Raw genomic sequence first — 18,933 nt, 5'->3', positions numbered from 1 at the left:
GAGTAAATCCAACTCCCCTGTGTGATCCTAAAGTCTTTTTTTTTGGACAGGCAAAGTGGACAGTGAGAGAGAGAGAGACAAAGGTCTTCCTTTTTGCCATTGGTTCACCCTCCAATGGCCGCTGCGGCCGGTGCACCACGCTGATCCGAAGCCAGGAGCCAGGTGCTTCTCCTGGTCTCCCATGCGGGTGCAGGGCCCAACGACTTGGGCCATCCTCCACTGCACTCCTGGGCCATAGCAGAGAGCTGGCCGGGACTAGAACCAGATGTGCCGGCGCCGCAGGTGGAGGATTAGCCTATTGAGCCGCGGCACCAGTGATCCTCAAGTCTTTTAAACACCTTGCAGCCAGCCACTTCTCAAGACACTCCTGGCCTCTTCAGCACAGCCTCAAAATCCTGCACATCATCTCACTGTTCTCTAGAGTGTCAGTGGCTCTACTACAAAGCAGTGTCCACAGGTAAAAACAGTCCTCAAAACAGCGGGCAAAAGTTGTTCCAGGATCAAAAGTATAATTCCTGCAACCGTCATTTTAAATTGTTAAATGAATACATCTTACATACTTAAATACTTCTGTCTTTTTTTTTTTTTTTTTTGACAGGCAGAGTGGACAGTGAGAGAGAGAGAGACAGAGAGAAAGGTCTTCCTTTTGCCGTTGGTTCACCCTCCAATGGCCGCTGCGGCCGGCGCACTGCGCTAATCCAATGGCAGGAGCCAGGTGCTTCTCCTGGTCTCCCACAGGGTGCAGGGCCCAGGCACTTGGGCCATCCTTCACTGCACTCCCTGGCCACAGCAGAGAGCTGACCTGGAAGAGGGGCAACCAGGGCAGAATCCGGCGCCCCGACCGGGACTAGAACCCGGTGTGCCGGCACCGCAAGGCGGAGGATTAGCCTATTGAGCCACGGCGCCGGCCATACTTCTGTCTTAATACCTCTTCAACTATCGAGTTTCAGCTTTCTCTTGACCATCCGTGCTTTACTCCCCCAGATGACTGCAACAGCCAGGTTGGGCCAGGCAAAAGCCTCCATCTGGGTCTCCACGTGGGTGGCAGGGGCCCAGATACTTGGGCAATCCTTTGCCGCTTTCCTAGGCACAGGAGCAAGGAGCGGTACCAGAAATGGAGCATCTGGGACGTGAAGCAGTGCTCATAAGGGATGCCAGCATCACAAGTGGCAGCTTAATCTGCTGCAACAAAACACCAGCCGCTTGGAGGCCATTCCTACGTTACTTCTGGTGGTCAGTAACTGAAACTGATTTTGGCTACTTTATGCAAAAAGAGAAGCCTATTGATGGCAAATTCAGGAAATGAGAGAAAGATTGGAAGGAAAATGAAATACAGCCTCGTAGGCCTTCTCTCAAGGGCATTTCTCTTACTGTGTATGGCTTAAATCTAACCTCTCTTGATTTCCATAATCTTTCAATACCAAACTCTAGCTGGGGAAAATAATCCATCTGGCTCAGCTTGGGTCAGATTTCAGATTTCCAACCTAGTGTAACTAGTTCTGACAAAGGACAAGGAAAGGAAAATGGATGTGAACAAAACAAATGTCCAAAATCACAAGTAATGTTCAGAGATATAAACCTATGTTTATTTTTGTTTCTCCTCATATTTTCCACTCTTGTTTGACCCTCAATAAGGCAGATATCAGAATTGGTGCTCATTTTTATCACAAGAATATGAGTTAAGGAGAAAAAGAGATAGACTGTGAATATTTCTGGATTTTCTTTTCCAAAATCCTATACTCTTAGAAGAGCATGGGAAAATTTCTTGGGGGATGTAATTGGAATGGGATTGATAGATATAAGGAGTGTACAGAAATGTAATGGCAGAATTATCTCCTCTGGACTGTTGAGAAAGAAGAGACATGTGCATCCTGGTAGAGGGTGGAACCAAGCCCTGATTACTGGCAGTGCCCCCAGAAGAGCTACAATTATCTGTGATACATCTAGGCAGAAGGAACCATAGGAAACAGCACCAAGAGATTCCCGTGGACCAAGCATGACCTTGGCACAGCTGAAGATGGTCACAACTGAGAAAGCCAGATGAGCAGAAACACTCGGCACTGCCGTGGAACCTGTGTGGTCTGATGCCTAGACGACCAAGGGGGTTCCATTTCCCAGTGCTGTGGCACCAAGTAAGTCTCTTGGAGCCTTGACTAACTCTGGGGAGGGGTGTGACCTTAAGAAGGACGAGCATTTGAACTTTCCACCTTCCCAGAAAGAAACAGCTTGAAACATAAATGAACATGGTGTTTTGAGAGAGAGGATGATGATGACGATGACAACAATGGGACAGGTGTTTAGCCTAGTGGCAAAGATATCAGCATCCCACATTGGAGTGCAGCTTCAGTTTCTGACTCCAGCCTCATGCTAATGCAGACCCTGGGACTCTGATGGTGACTCAAGTAATTGGGTTCTTGCCATTCATGTGGGAGACATGGATGGAGTTCCCAGCTCTTGAATTCAGCATTTGGCATAGGCTATCACAGGCATTTGGCGAATGAACCAGCAAATGAGAGTACTCTTGCTCTCTCTTACTCTCTGTCTCCCTCTCTCCCTCTTTCAAATAAATAAATAAAACAGATGAGCTACGTATCTCAAACAAGATGGAGATTCCTATTTGAAGTGAAAAGACAAGGAGCAAAGTGAGAATAGAGTAGTTCTGCTTTCTCTGTGTATTTGACTCCATCTTTTTCCAGCAATAGGATTTGTATATTCTGCACTGACTGCAATATTAAAGCACTCTTTAAAAAAAATTGGCTTAGCACTTTTCAAAATTATTTTCCTATTCATGATGCTGACTTCCAATGCTATTCTGGAGGGCCCATGTCATAATTCTAAACATATCGCAGGCAATATGCCCCTTCTCCTCTCCTCTATGTGTTTTTTACGCATGGTTAGAGAAGCACTGCCCTATACAACTGCTTTGGAACATTCAGCTAGCTTTGCATTTTGCTTTGTCATCTGTCCAATTCGTGACTATAATTTCAGAATTTTGTTTTCCTTAATAATTTCTATATTGGTTAAGTTCCTGAATTTAGCTAATAATGCTACAATTTGGCAGCTCCAGATACATTGTAACCAAAGATGGCAGAGGGGGAAGCTAAGCCCCCAAAACAGGACCTGAGAGTTGACTACCCTTTTAATTTTTCTAGTTGGCAGGGCTATTACTTCCTGAAGACAAGTTGAGTGACTTAATGGACAAAGCCCAGGGAGTCAGGTGACCTGGGTCTATTCTTGGCTGCACTGCTGAGAAGATGAGTGTCCTTGAGCCAGTCACTTTTTCTCTCTCCATCTTAGTTTTGTCCACTGTACAAGTCGACACATATCTTGTCACCTGCCTGGAGAATGTATGGGAACAAGAGTTAGAGGGTAAGAAATAATAGGCTCCTGTTTGGGGAAAATTGGTTTTCTTTTATTTTAATCAATCTGCTACAATTTTCCTTAAGACATTGTGATACCAAGGCATTAACCTATGTTGCATATGTTAAAATTAGGATGAGCTTAAGACAAACCAGAAAGTGACCTCGACACAATACAGGATCCCCTATTATGAGTGATATACTCTATTCCTACTTATTTGGGTGGGTGGGGTAGATGGAAAAGAAACAGGGGATTCAAAAGCCCAGCTATAGTCTCATAGGTAGAAGGTAGAGGATGCTACACAAGAAACAGAGGTAAAAGGAGACAAGGACACTGGCAAAAAGCATAAACTGATGCCAATTCCACAGAAGAAATCCAGTTTTTTCAGCTTTTAAAAAATGATTTGCAAAACTTTCCAAATAATAAGCGAGGCTTTAAATTTTTCCTGAAGTGGCTGCCTTCATCTATAAAGAGAAAGGATAACAATTTTGATGCCTAAAAAAAGCCAACTCTTACTTTTCACCAGACCCACACTCAGAGTACTGAAGTATATTTATGGTTTATCCTACTTTGAAAGTTAAAAAAAAGTAAAACCAGGAATGTTCTTTGGGGCTTACCAGGGCAGAATGCAAACAGAATGCAAGCAGAATTTCTTACCAGAAAGCAGAATGCAAGCCCAGCAGGTAGGGCAATTCTATCCAGATTCCCTTTGGAGCTCTACCCTTAAGCAAGCACATTGAGCTCCATAAGTCCTGATTTTCCCATCTACACAAGAGGTATTGCACAACTTACATACTACACACAGGTACCAGCAGATTGTAACCTAAGGATGCACTTTAAATCTCCAGTATTAAGCCCATGATGGACACAGAAAGAACATACAATTCATGTGCACCACTTGTCCTTAGAATCGACAGTGAGGACATTTTTTTCTCAGAATAGAACAACAGATTACATGGACTTCATGATATAACAACTGAAAATCAGCTTTATTAGTATTCACAGGGCTAAGACTCTTAGGGACTAGGTGGAAAGAGCAGTGCATCCCCGGGAAGGAGAGACAAAGTTTTATTTATTGCCTCTTGGTGACTAAACACACTTTAACAATATTTGTGGGGCCGGCGCTGTGGCATAGCCAGTAAAACCACAACCTGCCATGCCTGCATTCCCATATGGGCGCCAGTTCAAGTCCCAGATGCTCCACTTCCAATCCACTTATCTGCTATAGCCTGGGAAAGCAGTAGAAGATGGCCCAAGTCCTTGGGCCCCTGCACCCACGTGGGAGACCTGGAAGAAGCTCCTGACTCCTGGATTCGGATCAACTTAGCTCTGGCCATTGTGGCCAATTGAAGAGTGAACCAGCAGATGGAAGACCTCTCTCTCTCTCTCTCTCTCTCTCTCTCTGCCTCTTTCTGTGTAACTCTGATTTTCAAATAAGTAAATAAATCTTTAAAATATGTGCCCCGTTGTAGTTTTCACAGACGAGAAAGATCATTAAACACAAAATAGCAGTTATTACAAAATAATTGCTCCATCCTAGCCCAACATCCTAATACCATCAAAGAGCAGGAAACCTGCTCTTCCATACTTCAAGAAATGAGACCTTGAAGAGAGTGCCCGGGCCCCCAGGGAAGAGCTCTTGGGGAGCAGGAGACATGATCACCCATGTGCTGCTCAGAAAGGTTCTCTCTCAACCACAGACAGCATCATTCATTCAACAATTCCATATGGACTTAATCTGCACAAATATGAAGGTTTGGGAAACCTGATGGTCCCCCAAAATTACCAGTATGTGGGTCCGCAGGGAGGGCTTCTAACAACCAGACAGCTTTGCCTTCCCTCTGAAACATCTGCAATCTTCTTTCTGTATTTCACAGAGGACATCACAGGAGAAGGCATCTGAGGCTGGGTGGCTGCGGATACCCATGTGGGTAAAAGAGGCAATCACGGCTAACAGGGTGTTTAACCAGCACTGCTCTGCTGTGCGCAGTTGTCACATCATGTTCGTGTGCTTCTTCCACAGGGACAGGCACCAGAGCGCTCCTGCTGTGACACGGAAGCCTGTGGCAAGGATGTTGGTAGCAGGACCCTCGCTGCTGCAGCATCATAATGGTGTCTCCTGCCCTGCCTTCACAGCCTCAGTTCCTTCCCTCTGGCTGTCTGTACCTCTCAGTGAATGCCTAGATCCTGATGCCCAACAGGAATGTTAAAAAGTCCTGCTAACCTGCACAATATCTTCTCCCCTGGTAGACAAAGAAGGGAAAAAGGTTTCTGTTTGTTTTGAAAGGCGTTAGTCTTAACAATCTACGGCCCCTTAGAAAGGAGAAAAAGGAATAACAAGATGGATCGCCAAAGTCAGTTTTGATCAAGGAGAGGAGGTAAGAGGTGCATTGGTTTAACAATAGAAACCTAGTTAGTTCCTGCAGAGATCTTAGTTATTTCAGGAAAATGAGAGGGCCAGAGAACCAACTCTCTCCCCCTTCTCGCACCAGAGAATGTGTTCAAGGACAAAATAAATATAGAAATCTAGATTACTCTGGACATTTTTTATTCTACCCAGAGGACCTGAGAAACCTGAGTGAAGGCATGGCCAATTTCCCAGACCCTTGCGTCTCTATGTTGACAAGGTAAGGAGGTTTGTAGCTTTTTTTTATGTCTTCCCACTTTAGTAATTATTATTTTCAGGGCACACAGATGACTGCTTTCTCAGCACTTCACATACACACACTAAACACAGGGATGTTTCAGTTCCTTCACAAGTCGAGCCTGTTGGTGCAAGCTCATATTTGCTGCATGAGAATGCAATTCCTATGGTTTAGCATCCCTGCAAGATCAAGCAAATCAGATTAACGGCTGTAACTTTGTCAACACACAGGCTTGGGCCTGCTGAGAAGTAAGCTGATTTTAAGACAGAGACCATGCACATCTAAAAATAATGGCTGCTGTTTAAACTATGTCCCCACAGAGATTATGAATAATTCCCAAATATGATCCAACTACCAACAGAAGAATGGCTACATGCTATCCACTACATCGATGAGTTTTCACACTCACACAAATAAAGTTTTAATAAGAAAACCACTAAAGGCAAGATCAACTCAAACACACCACAGCCTAGGAAGATAAGCAGAAGTCCAAAGTCTTGGCATAAAACTGGAATTTGAGGTCCAGCAAATGAGGTAGGAGAGAAGTACTTCTCACAGCTCCATGGAGGATGCTGAGGATCGTCACATGAAGTTCCAGTCTGCTCATTCCCCTTCCTTTGGGACAGCTCCACTAATTCTGAGACTGCCAATGGAGAAAGTCTAGGCTGTAAGACCCATCTCAGACAATCCTAGGACCTATGAAGCCACTTTCCCTTGAGCAGAGTATTTAGCCCAGGCAAGTCATGCCTGTGACAGAGGCCTCGTTCATGACAGTTCTTCCCGGAAATTTTCCACTTTGGAGCTGAAGGAGAAGGATGCTTCCTTTGTGTCACAGAACCAGAGGATGTGAGTCCAGAGTCTACGAAGCTACTAGAAGAACTGGGTCTGTGATAGGAAAGGCCAACACAGAGAAACAAGAGTAGAACCACAAAAGATGGGAAAAAAAAAAACTCAAAAACCTTCAAAGCATTCGAATCTCAGGATCCCTTGAGGGTAGACCAGCTTTCTAACCAAGATAGTAGGCCACGGGCCTGATGCAATTATAGGAGTCAAAAGTGCACAGTCTGCTTAGAACTCTTCCTGCTGGATTTCTATCCCATATAAAACAAAGGATCACAATTAACATAATGTCAAAGTGTCTCCCCATATCAAATATAACGGTGAACCCCCCTGTTCTAAATAAGAAGGCTGAACCCCATAGTTAGAAATCTCTTGCTGTTCTCTACATGGGAAGGGCCAAATATATTATCTTTAAAAAAGCAAGATACTGTAAAATACAAGTTCTTCCATGATGGCAAGTTAGAATTTCTTCTATTCCCGGGGGCATTTTCAGAAAAGTAGTTGTGCTTCCCCTGGGCTGAAGTCAATGCATTCACTACTGATTCTGTCAAAGGCACAATTTATCAAGCCAGTACACTGAGCAGCCAGAGAGAAAGGAACAGCCCAAGACAGGCCCAAGAGCCAGGAACCTTCTCCAAAGCTGCATCTGTACTGCATCTCAACCGAGAGCTTGTTAAGCACTAGTGCAGGCTGGTAAGAGAAATGGCTGGCCAAACACAGGTGGCTTCGCTAGCGACACCCCTCCAAGATGCAGCTCCGTGAGGAACCTGAGGAAGAGCACCCCTCATTAGCTTGAGACGTAACAAAGAGAATGACAGTGGGAAAGAACGCACAATTTTTTAGGGACAGAACACTGGTCTTCATTACTGTTGTTGGCTGCTATTATTAACAGCAGCTCCCCCTAAGTCTCCACTGATTGGATGCCAGGAAGTACTAAGCACTTTACCTATATTATTTCATTTGGTCTTCATAAATTCTCCTAGGAGGCATATAATATTACCTTTATTTTTCAAATGAGAAAAGAAAGTTCAAGAAGGTAAGCACTTTGCTCAAATCACTCAGCTAGGAAGTGGCTGGTCCAGGATTTGAACGTAGTCTAACAAGTTTACAAGTTTAGCCATCATGAGATACTACCTCCCAAGCTTATCTCCCTCAGTAAGGCCATTGTTCTTCAGTTTGTCTAAAGGCATTTATTTGCTGTTTCTACTATGGACTACAGCAGAGCTCACAGAAAGGAGACTCACGGTTAGAGACCTCTGACCAAGAAGGAGTAGAACTTGCAAAATACTTTCAAACCAACATCTTCCACAGTGACAGTGAATCTGGTACACAGTTCTTAGCCTATTTTCCCTCCTGAAAAGAACTTCAGACTGCGACCCACCACATTTTGTGGTTAACCCCAGAAAGAGCTGAGCAGTGGCCGTTGGATCTCAGTGGTACACACCCCTGAGATGCTACCTGGTGAAGACAATAAAACATAACTGTCCCCCCTAGGGATTTAGATTCCCCAAGGTGGCATAGCACACGATGACACATACCCCCTATGCAAACATGGATAGCGAACACGCTTTAGTTCAACTGGAGTCACTGTGGAAGACATTCAGATGTTCTGCTGCCTGACCAGTTCTCTTAAAGAACTGAGTCTGGGCACTGACCTCTAACGACTGCAGCTTCCACGCTGCACAGGACTGCACAGCGGGCCCTGGACTCTGCATTCACTCTGTCAGGAGGGTGCGAGTGCCCCCACCCAACTCCCCCAGAGTCAGCAAGCAGAAATACAGATGATGAAAACACAAGGTTTTCTTTGCCAAACTCGACTGCAGTCGGGGCTAAAGACACTCCCCCTACCTCTGCTCTGCCTTCACACTCCGCCCCGGGGCTACTCGTCCTTGAGTTCAGAGGGGTCGGCTGTGGCCACAAGGGGCAAGGGCACTGCTTGCTATCCGGCGGTGGTGGGTGGGGGCAGGTCAGCACTTACATGCCTGTACAGAACCTGAAGAGCTCCGATGGAGGAAGAGAGTTGTTGGTGGTGGTGGAGGTGATGGTGACGATGACAACGATGCAAGGAAAAGGGGGGGAGGGTGGTGGTGAATGTCACCTACAGAAACAAATCCCAGACGGCAACAGCTATCCTTCTGGTCATCCTGCAATCATAATTACGAAGAAGCTTCCGATCCGAATCCAAGCCCACTGGGCCACACAGCTTTCGAAACAGAGCGCGGCGTCCCCCCTCTCTCTCCCGCCCCTCAACCCTTTCCACCTTCCCTGTGCCCCTGCTGGGAAGGAGACCGCACGGGTGGGTCCACAGGGATGGGAACTGAGAGTTCACGACGGGAGCTCCGCAGCGAGGAGCTCGGGGTCGGCCCAGCTTGGCTGAGGAGCCGGAGGAACGGACGCAGCAGGCGAGGAAGGTAAGGCAGCGGCAAGGGGGGAACAGATTTGACCAGAACCCTGATGCCCGGGAGGCGGAACAGGCAGCCTGCCGTCGGGGAGAAGAGGCGGGGCAGAGGGCCAGAAGGAAGACCAGGCTCTCTTTACCTGACCAGGTGCGGCAGCCGTAGCGGCTGCAGCTAGGATGCCGCGCGCCAGTCCAGAGCCGGAGCCCCGAGCAGCCGCTGCGCCCAACTCCGCCGAGGCCCCGCCCCTAGTCAGAGGCCCCGCCTTCCTAGCACGCGCCGGCCGGACGAGCTGTTTGGGGGAGGTGAGCAATCGACTGATCGGCAGAACGGAAGACCAACGGGAAAGCGCAGCGGCGCCGCGTAAGGATTAAGGAGGCGGGACGGGAGGCGGCGGCGCCCAATCCGTAACCGAGCCGGCTGGGCCTGGCAGGGGCGCAGTGCGGTCACGGAGCGCCTCAGGGTCCAGGCTGTCGGATTGGAGGCAGTCGTGGCTAGGCTTGGTGGAAGGTGGGCAGCTGGGGCAAAATCCATTCCCCGGCTCTTTGTCCCCGACTCGCCTGCACCCGGACACCACAAAGGACGCAAGCTCGGCCCTGGGTCGCAGGGATGGCGGAGGCGCGGTTCCGGAGGTTCCCACTCGGGGAAACCCGGCGAAGCTGCGCCCCTCCGGTGGCGGGGTCGGTGGTCCCCTCTCCGAGAGCCAAGGGAGGAAAGCACCAGAAGCAGAAGCCACACGTAAACCCACACCCGCGTTCGCCCTGCCTTCCTGGCGTCGCCTGCAGGCTTTCCCACCTCCCTCCGAATAAACCCGGTGTGCTGGGTGGCGGCTAAACCCGAGGAAGACTAAAAGGTGAACCCGTTAAAAGGCAGAAAAAAAATAAGCAGGGGCCTGGCAGTGCAGGAAGGGACAGTGGACGTGCCTGCTGGACAATCTCCTGGGGCACAGTGGCTAGGCTAGGCCTCCGCGCGGGTGTTCCGACTCCCATACGGGAGTCCGGAGAAGACGGCCCCCATGGGAGACCCACCGAGTTCCTGGTTCCGGCTTCTCCCTGGCCCAGTCTGCGGGATCTGGCGTTTGGCAGATGAACCCAATAGCTGAAGATCATAGCCCTCCTGGCTCTGGCATTCCGCCTTTCAAATAAAAGGCAAAAATAAACATTTCAAGTTCCTGGAAAAATGGAATGAAAAGTAAATTTATTTTTTAAAAAAAGCTACAGAAAACTGTTTCTGGGCTGATGAATGGGTATAGGCCTTGAGGCCAAAATAAACCAGTAGACACTTCTTTGGGACAAAACAATGTAAACCTGCAAATGTTTCATGAAATGCTTTTGAGTCTTTACTGAGATTTGGAATGTGATTTGGGTAACAATGAGTTTTTTCTTTCAGGTAGGAAAGAAAGGGCTTTGCCTTTTTTTTTTTCTTTCTTTCTCTCTCTCTTTTTTTTTTTTTTTTTTTTTTTTTTTTTTTTTTTTTTTTTACGGGCAGAGTGGACAGTGAGAGAGACAGAGAGAAAGGTCTTCCTTTCCCATTGGTTCACCCCCCAATGGCCGCTGCGGCCGCCACACCATGCTGATCCGAAGCCAGGAGCCAGGTGCTTCCTCCTGGTCTCCCATGCAGGTGCAGGGCCCAAGGACTTAGGCCATCCTTCACTGCACTCCCGGGCCATAGCAGAGAGCTGGACTGGAAGAGGAGCAACCGGGACAGAATCTGGTGCCCCAACCAGGACTAGAACCCAGGGTGCCAGCATTGCAGGTGGAGGATTAGGCAAGTGAGCCGCGGCGCTGGCCAGGGCTTTGCCTTTAAATAGGCTCCATGGTGAAAGCAAAATATATCATCCTAAATAGATTGTTTCAAAAAAAAAAAAGTGAAATATTTGCGAAAGTATTTTAAAGCGACTTCCCCCCTCACAAGTTTTTTTTCCTACAAAGAATACTTTTAGGAAGCCTTGATTTATTTTTTTAATAATATTAGTCAAACACTGATGGACACTTCATATGCATTACCCCCCATCAATCCTCATATCCACCCTTTGTGAATTTCGCTTAAACACAAGGAACCTAGGCTCCCAGAGCTGGAGTAAATGTCTCTGGGTCACAAACAAGAGTACTTTAAAAAGTTCATGGAAAATGGAATTAAAAAAGAAGTTTATTTTAGGTGTAAACTGTTTTAAATCCATACATAGTTTTGTTTTCCCCTCATAATAATCATTTTCTATGAATGTTTTGAAGAGCCCCCACAAAATCAAAGCCTCTGGTCAATATTTCTCTTGTTCAAAACTCATCATTGTAAGTCTAGAGAAGACTGGGCATTTGCACAACTCTTGTTTCTTTGAAGTTTTTTCTTTTTACCTGTTTTTTCTTTTTACCTGAAAACATGTCCTAGTGGGATCCAGTCTCCACACTCCTGACTTCTTGACACTACTCATAAACACTCCCAAAAGTGAAGCCTCACCTCTGAAATGTGTTAGCAGCAGTTGCTAATAAAAAGGAGCTGGGATTTGGTATCAGTGAGAAAGAGGTAAAATCTTTCAGGGCTTAAGCCTAACTAGGTTTTAATTGATGTTGGAATATTTTAAAATATACCAACAAAATAATATCCTGACCATGAGAGCTTAGTCCTAGATAGGAAAGAGGGTGTAACCCAGTCTTATTCCTGCATTGTTTTAGCAGGTTTCTGAAGAAATTCCTAAATCCTACTCTGACCATTAATCAAACCCAGAAATACATACTTACTCAAAGCTAGGTGGTGATGAGAAGTAACAGTGGGTGGTTTAAAGGGAAAAGAGAAGAAAATTTTACAAGCAGCCTATTTATATAGAAAAAATATAAATTATAGGCTATAGATCAATACAAAGGTATACACTAATTAACAAGCCAGTGGTATAGACACTTACCTTCTTGGTTTAATAACAATGATTAGATATCTCACATATGTTAGATGTTTTACTATACTGCGAGGATTTCCAGCTCAATAAAACCCATTTCCTGAGTCAATGAAGCAAAGCCCAGCTGAAGACATCCAATCTGGACCAGACTTGAAAAAGATTACTGTATCAACATAATTACTATTCTTCACAACCATACACATAGTAGGTATTGTCCCGCTTCACAGATGAGACAACTGAGACTAGGGAGAATACTGACTCACTTGAGGTTGCACATTTAAGAAAAAGCCTTAATCTAACCCACAGATCCACATTTTTGTAGTACACCATGCTAACTTCCTAAGCAAAAAAGCTATCTCTAATAATCCCCATAGAAAGAATTCCTCTCTGGAATATATAATGCAATGCCTATGAATTTTAAAATATGGAATTGTGAATTTGCACTACTTTCTAAAGGGAGCCAAGAAAATATAAGTGATAGTTCCTGCTTACCTGGGACCCAATATACTATTTATATTTGCTCTTCTTAAATGTCTAGTGGCAAGTGGAAAGATTTCATGTCATTCTCAAACAGTCTCAGACTTTTTTGCCTTTTAGCTCACTTCTGTTAAAATGAATTAGTGACATTCATTCTGATGTGTTTTCAGATTAGCAGGACTGATCTCACCTACTTGTGGGAAATCTAGCCTCTCAGGTTCACTCCATATCTATTGTATCAGAATCTGTGTTTTAATAAAATACTACAGGTGATTCCTAGGTAATAAAGCCTGAGAACTGGTTAGTGTGAAGTGCATCCAATAATTGCAGCAGTTTACTGCCCAAAGAGGCTTGCTGCTGGCTGTGGGCTGCAGAGGGATCTGCAGAAGAAAGGAAAAAGGAGAGAGGTGAGGGTTTGAATGTCTGCAACACCCATACTCATGCTCCTATCGTTACCTCTAACAGCAAGATCACTGACTCTTTAATTTCTCTTTAAACTATCTCTTTCCTACTAGAAGGGGAGAAATAGAAACTTAAGCCAGGCTGTGGACTTGGATATAACATATCTGAAGTTTCTCAATCCTACCACTGTGACCTTCACAGTCAATTCACCCCATTGAGGTCACAGGGCAACCACTAAGCGCTTCCTTTCAAAGAGCAAGATCAAAAGGTCCTTCCACCATTAGTTTCCAGCTCAAATGCTGTTTCCTCCATGAAGCCTTTCTTTGTTCCTGGTCCTGTGCTTCTGTAGTGTGTTGACTGTACATCTCTCTCTCTCTTTTTTTTAAAGATTTATTTTATTTATTTGAAAGACAGAGTTATAGAGAGAGGTACAGACAGAGAGAGAAGTCTTCCATCCGCTGGTTCACTCCCCAAATGGCCGCAACAGCGGGAGCTGCACTGATCTGAAGCCAGGAGTCAGGAGCTTATTCCAGGTCTCGCACGTGGGTGCAGGGGCCCAAGGCCTTGGGCCATCTTCTGCTTTCCCAGGCCATAGCAGAGAGCTGGATCGGAAGAGGAGCAGCCAGGACTCGAACCAGCGTCCATATTGGATGCTGGTGCTTCAGGCCAGGGCTTTAACCCACTGCGCCACAGTGCCGGCCCCTGTACATCTCTTATCCCACTGTCTTTGATGAAGGACTGCAGACATGTTTCCCTCCTCTGAATTCAAAGCAACTCGAACAATGGGATTGTCTGCTTTAACTTTTAACCCCACCAACGCCTTACGTGTTATAAGTGATCTGTGTTTAGTTGAATCATTGTTCTTTTCTGAGTAAGGGGAGGTGACTTCATTGTGTGACCTAGAAAATCAGAGAAGAGTGAGGAAGGGGCCACAACAAATACAGAGACAAGATGCAGAGAAAAGAACACAAACAGCATGGTGGCGCCACTTGAAAGGATTTCAATCCATGAGAAGAAATGAGATGGGCGGTGGTACATGACATCATCTGTGAGTCAGGGTCCTACCTTCCCACGATGTCACCAGATAGAAGCAAGAAGCATCTTTTACCAACCTGCTAGTGTCAGGGAAGGGGAATCTGTGGAATTGGTGTATGGATGTCAGAAAGGCCAACTGGAAATGGGAACAGGTGTTGGAAGTGAATGTTGAGAGATGCCAGGAGGGCAGTGCTAGGAAATGCATCCCAGTGAGCATTTTCAGGGAGATGAACTAAAAGATCACAAGGAGGACTATGCTCTGACAGGAATGCCAAGGATTGCCAGCAAAACAGGTAATTCCAGAAAGGGTCAACATTTCACACAACCAGCTGGTGATGTGGCCTTGTTCAAACCATGCTAGCCAATCTGGACCTCAGTTTCTTCTTCTGGCACTGATAGGGAATGACAGTTATTCAAAGCACCTGTCACAGAACCAGTAATGTTAATGTCCTTTGTGCTGAGCCAACTTTATCCATACAATATTCTCCCTGATAAATTTTCCATTTATTTTAATCTTAAGACAAACAATCCCTATGGGAAGGGAAGGCCATCAGTTGGAAACAGTAAACATGAAACCAATGATCACATCCCTCTGAAATGTAGGACACTGAGAGCAAACCTAATCTCCAAGATGTTTCCACCTCATTTGCCCTCTGCTGTGTAATCAGCTTTTCATCTCAATGCCGGATAAATGCAACTTGCCTGCTGTCACATTTGTCCGAATATAGATGCTGTTCTACTGATCAATAGCTGTTCATCTTCCCCAAATTCCCTGAAAATGCTTAATGGCAGCAAGATGCCAATCTCTGCAACATACCCCGGTGTCTTAGACCCAGGAAAAACAAGGCTTTGTGCTGCAAGGTTGTCGCTTAACATGACTTCACAGACTGGGAAGAGATACACTGCGCCATGGAGAAGTTGGAACTTAAAATAACAATTGAAAATATTTCCTTAGACCACCAGAACAATACCTCTTCAGATTGAGGGGACTCATTCTCTTCCAATGCATCATCTATGTATACTTATCCCCAACTCCTTCTGAAGAACATTTGAAATGGCAGATATTCTTCTAACATTGTGATGTATAGGTGAACATTGTAAAGGCTGGTACGATTTTTATAGACTGTAGTTTTTTTTTTTTTTAACTTGCCTACTGAAGTCTTTAAAATAGCTTGTATGCCACCTTAAGCACCATATGGAGAAATTACTCTTGCTTAGATACAACCATAATTGCATTTATACTGTAATCTTGTACAAAGAAAGCAAAAAAATTTGAATCTTAAAGCTCAAACCATTAAACCACTTTCATTAATTTCCTGAAACAGCTTAGGTTTGACTCAACAGGAAAAGTCATAATGATTATAAGTCTCTTGAATATAGGGGGAGCAGAGTGCTGTGAAGTGTGGGGCTTCATGCCAAGAAATCTACCCTCTGACACTACAGCAGGATTTGCACTCGGTAAAATCATACTGACTTGCCATTAGCTGGCGAAACAGGCTTGGTGTGCTATTTTGTCAAAGGGTCATTTGCTGAATCACAGATGCCACCAGGCTGCACCCCAGAAGGCAGGGGAGAGATAACAGCAGGCTTCCAAGCTATCTGCTTTGTGATGAACAACTCGATAGTGATGGGCAGGGAAGAATATCCCAGCTGGGCAGAATTTCAGACAATGCAGCATAATCATGCTCATGGCATAAGCTAGCCTAGAACAGTAGCAGGCAGAGGAAGCAGAGCCAAAGGCGCAGGCTCTGCAGAGAACAGCTGCAGCATCAAATCAGAGATGAAAAGCCTTCTAGATTCTTTAAAAAAATTTTATGAAAGTATCATATGATCATTGTAATTAGAAAATATCAAGAGTACACAAGGAGAAATATGAATGATTATAACCCCCACTATTCATTTATTTAATCAGCAAGTATTTTTTCAGACTTCTGTAAATACCAGGCCCCTGTCCAGGCACTAGAGATGAGAAGATGAGCATACACCTTCTCTTCGAACTTAACAGTCCATGAAATGAGACAGAGCTAAATAATGTAATCACACAAGGCAGAGGATTATCACTTCCCAGGCTAAGAGCCACAAGATGAATAAGGGAGCCTCATCAAACTCTGGTGGGGGAGGAGATGTAGACTGAGGAGACTGCTGGGGAGGTGACCCTTAAACTGACATCTGAGGAATTAAGTAGTCAAATGAGAGGTGAAGAGCCTGCCAGGAAGAAAGAACAACATGCGCAAAGCTCCTGGACATGGCAGAAAGGAACGTGAAGTGTGTTGAAGAACTGAGAGAAGCCAGTGTGAATAGAATCACCAGGCAGAAAGCTGGACCACAAGATTGAAGGTAGGTGGGGCCAGACCACATAGGGCATTGTAGATATTTCTCTAAGTCCTTCAGATATTTTATTCATGTGTGTATTTATACACATAATATATGTATATGTATGTATAACACCATCAAATTGTCAAATTTCCCTCCAGAAAGTAATGTATCAGTTTATATACCTGAACTATACCAGAGTGTCCATTTCACTTCTTACTCAATAATATTTATATTTTTTCTTACTTCAACATTTGATAAATAAAAATTATATCTTTCAAGTTTTCATGTAATAGTAAACATGATTTTTTTATTGAAAGGCGAGGGACAGACAGACGAAATGATTTCCCATCTGCTGGCACACCCTACTCCATTCCCAATTGCCCACAATGATCAAACTGGACCAGGCTGAAGCCAGCAGTGGGAACTCAATCTGGGCCTCCCACGTGGGTGGCAGGGACCCACAACTTAGGCCACCACTGCTCCATTAGTCATCCATGAACCTTCTGAAGTTACAACACATTGTTCAAATGAGCTAGAGGCAACGGTCACAGCTCTCTGTTGGAAATATGTCTTGCAAAGATGCAGCCTAGGTACATAATGTTCTCTTATTGCCATCCTTACTTGTAGGCATTAAAATGTGGAAATGATCTAGATCTAAATTACTGCTAGCAATTAGTCTTGTTCAAAATAATGCAGACTTACTGCCTCCTGGCCAATTGCTTAGGGCAGTCCTGAGGCAGAGAAGAGTTTTCTAAGACTTGTGGAGAGGATGGAAAAGGGTCAGATCTGGCCTTGACAGGAAATGTGTCAATCTCAGGGAGGTGAGAAATGATGGGATCCAAACCAGAGATCTCCATGAAGAGGCTTTGTGCCAAGGAGGAAGGGGTAACCCATGATGACAAAGAGACAGGATTTGATCACAAGTTTGACAGGTTCACCCCTCTGCCTGGGAAGAGCTGTGTTCCATTGCATGAGTCACGTGGGAAGACTCACTGGCTTCCCTCCCAGGTATCCCTTCTGAACAGATTTTGACCTCAGAAGATCAGGACTTTGATTAAGTCTGCGTGCAGGCTGCTGTGGATTATGCACAAGTCATAGGTGGCATATACAGTGTTCCCTGATACTGAACTTGCATAATAAGGCTGGCAAAAGCCACTTCTGTGGGTTAATGTAGGAGCAGGACAGAGAAGTTCAACTTCTTCACAGCAATGATCAGAAGTGACAGTCCAGAGAACTTGCTGCAATAACTCTGGAGCAGTTGTTTAGCCTGAGAACTTTATGAAACAATTGAGAAAGATTGAGCACTCACCAAACATTGAGTTTCACATATATTTTACTATACAATCTATATTGTACAAATTACAAATACAATAAGGTATGTTTCCTTTACAAATTTATAGCTACAACTTACTAAAGAGGCTGATTGAGCTATCATGTGTCCTCTCTTGAGGACTGGCTCATGTTCTGCAGGTAGCCATCTCTGATCTCAGTTACATATTGCAATGGCTTATCTAAGTCTGGCTTCACTGGGGTCTGACAGGTGTAGTCACATGGCCCAAATGTAGAAGGGCTCCACACTTTGTTTAATGCTCTGTTGTTACTATCTTGACATTCTTAATAGTTTCCACTCTGCGTGAGCCCTACGAATTTTGTCACTGGTCATACACATTCCGTTATCAAGAGTCTCTTCTTCCAATATGGAAGTTTTGCAGATTCATGATATAGTTGTATGTCAAGTCAATATGTTGGAAATAAGATAGACTAGAGGTTCACATCTTAGTCCTGCCACCTCCTAACAGTATGATTTTTGAGATACAAAGTCACTCCAAAACTTAATTTCCTCATCTATGCCTGCCTCATAATTTGATTTTTCATTTTTTAACATAATTAAAATGTGGCAAAGTACTTAGCACTCTGCATGGCACAATGAATGAAGATAGCAGTAGTACACAATTATACACATTTTACTTTTATTGTGTGTATGTATTGTGCTATTTAATGAAGACTTTGCTTCTCTCTGACACAATCAGCCAAGAATTTCCTGCTAATTACCATAGTAACATTGCCTGACTGTGTGGTCCTGTAGGTATCCCATCCCTGTCTCCTTAATCTGCATCCTTTGTTATATTGTCACTGGCTGCTGAGTTCTTCCTCCAGTGTGGTTTTACATTCAGCAATCTGTGCTCTTGTTGTAGCCATGAGAAAGTTGTTTTTATTCTGCTCCTTTGGATAGAAAGAATAACTCCTTGATTTGGGTATGAGCTAAAAATGATTCTTAACTCTTGGATCATTTCCCACCCTCACCCACTTCACTTTCATTCTGTGACAATTACTATATAAAACCATCAAGCATCAGTTCTATTCCCAGCAGTGTTACCACATTACTGCTTAACCATTTCATATCTTAAAATATACAAAGTTGGACATAGAAGCTTCATTTAAAACATATATGGGTATGTGCTTACCCACACAAACATTCAGATAAATCAAAATAGGTGTCATAGCTGAGAGTAAAAATGAGCAGCCATGGGGCCAGTGAAGTGGCTCAATGGGTAAAGCTGCCGCCTGTAATGCC

At 44.7% G+C, this 18,933-nt stretch overlaps 1 protein-coding gene across 5 annotated transcripts in view; it reads right to left on the bottom strand.

Moving 5' to 3' along the window:
* FMN1 (formin 1) overlaps positions 1–9,493 on the bottom strand; it is a 481,578-nt gene extending 472,085 nt beyond the window's left edge. For 3 of the 5 annotated variants that reach the window (XM_070053344.1, XM_051822098.2, XM_051822104.2), the window contains exon 1: positions 8,824–9,377. The gene's annotated coding sequence lies outside the window, so the exon portion shown is untranslated. The other 2 variants (XM_051822097.2, XM_008269254.4) reach the window with 2 other exon arrangements.
* Positions 9,494–18,933: the final 9,440 nt, after the last annotated feature.

Source organism: Oryctolagus cuniculus, chromosome 12, assembly GCF_964237555.1.
Source record: "Oryctolagus cuniculus chromosome 12, mOryCun1.1, whole genome shotgun sequence".
NCBI classification, from domain to species: Eukaryota; Metazoa; Chordata; class Mammalia; order Lagomorpha; family Leporidae; genus Oryctolagus; species Oryctolagus cuniculus.
The sequence above is the reverse complement of the archived record's forward strand: the minus strand, read 5'-3'. Positions and strand labels throughout refer to the sequence as shown.